Below are 4236 nucleotides of genomic sequence, written 5' to 3' on the forward strand. Positions count from 1 at the left end.
AACCATCTGTGAACATTTTTTCCCTTTACTGTACTTATTTTTATTTATTTAAGTTTTTGTTTCAAGTTTTTATTTAAATTTCAGTTAGTTAACATACAGAGTAATAGTAGTTTCAGGAGCAGAATTTAGTGATTCATCAGTTACATATAACACCCAGTGTTCATCACTACAAGTGCCCTCCTTAATACCCATTACTCATTTAACCCATCCACCTGCCCACCACCCCTCCAGCAACCCTCAGTTGGTTCTGTGCAGGTAAGAGTGTTTTGTGGTTTGCCTTTCTCTGCCACCCTTGCCCCCACCCTAGACATATTAGACATCACATGTGACCAGGTTCCTCCCATGACCCAGGAAATCAAAATTTCTTAGCGGTGGGCTCTAGGGACTGTTTTTTTGTTTGTCTCTCTCTCTTTTTTTCTTTTAGCAGCTCCCAGGGGATTCTAATACGTGACCAGGGTGAGAATTGCTGCAATAGGAGGAGCTGGTGCTAAAAAGAGATGTGATTTGGGGAGAGATTTAAAAAGAATGCCTTGACTCAAAATCTTCTCTAGAGATTTTGCCTTTTACGTAAGGAATGCATCCCTTAATATTTTAGGAACACTAAAAACATTTCAAAAGTCATTATACATTAGTATATGTCTCATATCCCAGGAATTTATTGGTATTCAATAAACAATAAAGAATTATAGTAGCCATAACAACAAATCTTTCATTTCTGGTTGTTGCAATTGGGTGAATAGAAATTTAATTATGCAATTTCTTATGGCAAGATAAATGTACCATTTTCTATGAGAGAACAAAAATTTCCAAGAGATGAGCATACCAAGGACTTAATAAATGGCATGGAAAACTTACTTTCAAGAGAGTAATTATCAGGAGACCTCAACTGACTAAAATCAGAGCTTCCTAGTGAATCTGAACTATGAATAAATGTGGGCTTGGGAATAACCCTCAATTCCTGCAAATAAACAATGGGATCTTTCATATTTTTTCTAAGATACCTGATTTCAAATATAGACCTTGTCTGAAGTTTTTAATACTCTGATTGTGAAAGTTAAAAGCAATGCACTGGATTCTCATTCCACAAGACCATGCAGCTTCTCTGGGAGGATTCAGGTGTCTGTGACCTGTTTGCAGGCAGGTCAGGTGTGTTTTCCTGTGGCCTAGCACAGCACTGGGCACATAATAGATGTTCTGGAAACATTCGCCAAATTTAACTGAATATTGTTGCTTTATTTCAGAGGAAATATATGTACTTTTAAAGAATTTTCCTTTTTAATTATTTGTAACAATGTAATAGATGCACATAATTCAAAAAGTCATGGCTTACAACAAAAAAAATGAGTTATTTGTTCCATCCTCCCTCAACTCCTAATATCTGCTCCCCAGACACGAGCATTTTCTGGTCTGCCAGCCATTTCTTCTGAGGTTTCTATCCATATTTGTGCATCAAAGTCCCTACAAAAAGTTTTCTTGATAGAAAACTGATAATATATTTTGATTTAAAAAAAATTTCAAAGCAGAGTTTGATAGAAACTCATTGGGCAGGTGGCAACTGTCCAAATGAATTCAGTCAAATGAGTTCCTTAAGGGCTTGAGTAATTGGGTTGCACAAGGTCAGTTGCAAAGAAGTTAGTCATGGGTGGTTTAGATAGAAGTTAGCAGGGGGTCTGGGCAGGGATTGGTGGAGATTTGTAAATTCGTGCATATTTGGGGGTCACTGGTTTGGTACCTGAGGCGAGACTAGTTGTTGAAACAGTGTGTGATGTATCCTTCCAGAGCACATGAGTCCCTAAGAGCTGCTGGTAAAGTAACTCTTAAAGATACTGACATTGAAAGTGCAAAGGATAACATATTAGAAAGTGTTCCAAATTTAGAAATTAGCCAAGACACAGAAAAGATGCTTATTTCCTACTGTAAGTTCTACAACAGTGAGGCAAGCATTGTTCAAAGTACTCTTTTTTAAAATTTATTTATTTTTATTTATTTATTTTTTTGATGTAAAGTTCGATGATTATGATTCATTAGTTGCATTTAACACCCAGCGCACCATGCAATATGTGCCCTCCTTACTACCCATCACCTGCCTATCGCATTCCCCCTCCCCCCTCCCCTCTGAAGCCCTCAGTTTGCTTCTCAGAGTCCATAGTCTCTCATGCTTAAAAGTACTCTTGATAACAAAACACTTTAACTCAATGTTTCTAATGTTTTAAATTATAATGTGTCATATAGTACTAATTTTACTATTATTTCATTTCTCCATGTGTTTATAACTAACAGTAAGAGTTTTAATGTTTTGACAAAAATTTTAAAGGTCATAGAACAATCATAATTTCAGCTTTAAGACTGCTTTGCAGGTTGCAGGACCTAGAGGGAAAGCCAGAGGGAGACGGACGTTGAGAGAACAAGAAAGAAGGAACAAAAATGGCGTCCATGGATTACAGTACCTACAGCCAAGCTGCAGCCCAGAAGGGCTACAGTGCGTACACCACCCAAACCACTCAAGGATATGCACAGACCACCCAGGCATATGGGCAGAAAAGTTATGGAACCTATGGACAGCCCACTGATATCAGCTATACCCAGGCTTAGACCATTGAGACCTATGGGCTGACCACCTTGCAACTTCTTATGGACAGACTCCTGCTGCTCCACCCCAGTTGGACAGAATCCAACTGCTTCCCCACCCCAGGTGTATAGTCAGCCTGTCCAGGGGTATGGCACTGGTGCTTATGATACAACCACTGCTACAGTCACTACCACCCAGGTCTCCTATGCAGCTCAGTCTGCGTGTGGCACTCAGCCTGTTTACCCAGCCTATGGGCAGCAGCCAGCAGCCACTGCACCTGCAAGACTGCAGGATGGTAACAACCTGCTGAGACTAGTCAACCTTACTCTAGCACAGGGGCTTACAACCAGCCCAGCCTAGGATATGGACAGAGTAACTACAGTTATCCCCAGGTACTTGGGGGCTATCCTTGCAGCCAGTCACGGCACCACCATCTTATCTTCCTATCAGCTATTCCTCTACATAGCTGACCAACTAGTTATGACCAGAACAGTTACTCTCAGCAGAACACCTATGGGCAGCGAAATAGCTATGGACAGCAAAGAGGCTGTGGTCAACAAAGCAGCTATGGGCAGCAGCCACCCACTAATTATCACCCTCCAATCCTCTCCACCACCCCCAAACTGAATCCTACAGCCAGGCTCCAAGTCAATATATCCAACAGAGCAGCAGCTAAGGGCAGCAGAGTTCATTCTGACAGGACTACCCCATAGCATGGGTGTTTATGGGCAGGAATCTGAAAGATTTTCCGGATCAGGAGAGAACCAGAGCATGAGTGGCCCTGATAAACAGGGCAGAGGAAGATGGGGATTTGATTGGAGGAGGCATGAGCAGAAGTGAGTGGGGAGGAAGACGCAGTGGAATGGGCGCTGGAGAGCGAAGTGGCTTCAATAAGCCTGATGGACCCATGGACGAAGGACCGGATCTTGATCTAGGCCCATCTGTAGATCGAGATGAAGACTCTGACAACAGTGCAATTTATGTGCAAGGCTGAAATTACAATGGGACTCTAGATGATCTGGCAGACTTCTTTAAGCAGTGGAGTTGTTAAGATGAACAAGAGAACCGGATNGACCCATGGACGAAGGACCGGATCTTGATCTAGGCCCATCTGTAGATCGAGATGAAGACTCTGACAACAGTGAAATTTATGTGCAAGGCTGAAATTACAATGGGACTCTAGATGATCTGGCAGACTTCTTTAAGCAGTGTGGAGTTGTTAAGATGAACAAGAGAACCGGACAACCCATGATCCATATCTACTTGCACAAGGAAATAGGAAAACCCACAACATTTTGATTACTCCTTATCTGTACTTTAGTATTTTTCACCATTTGTGAAGAAACATTAAAACAATTTAAACGGAAAAAAAGGAGTGCTTTGCAGTTTCAGCTTTCATGGCCATTTTTATGGTGATGCATTATTGTGCAAAGGACTGCCTGTAAATGAAATTGAGAAATGGGTTTCCCCTCTTTTCCCTATACCTGCCTGCCCTCTGCTGGAGGTGCCAAAAATTAGTGACATTGTCCAGAGACTCATCACAGGTGTTCTCTCAACCTTTACGTCTTCCCTGCCCTACCCTTCCTTGCCACCCTTGAAGGATGCAAAGCATTCCCATAAGAAGCAAGGATGTTCTCATTCTTAGCTGGATTAGTTGTTACATCCAA

The 4236-nt window shown here is 41.6% G+C and overlaps 1 pseudogene; it reads left to right on the forward strand.

The window, feature by feature from the left end:
- The first annotated feature begins 2424 nt into the window (after positions 1-2424).
- On the forward strand, positions 2425-3868 carry LOC100480353 (annotated as a pseudogene).
- Positions 3869-4236: the final 368 nt, after the last annotated feature.

The sequence above is a fragment of the Ailuropoda melanoleuca genome, chromosome 2, assembly GCF_002007445.2.
Source record: "Ailuropoda melanoleuca isolate Jingjing chromosome 2, ASM200744v2, whole genome shotgun sequence".
NCBI classification, from domain to species: Eukaryota; Metazoa; Chordata; class Mammalia; order Carnivora; family Ursidae; genus Ailuropoda; species Ailuropoda melanoleuca.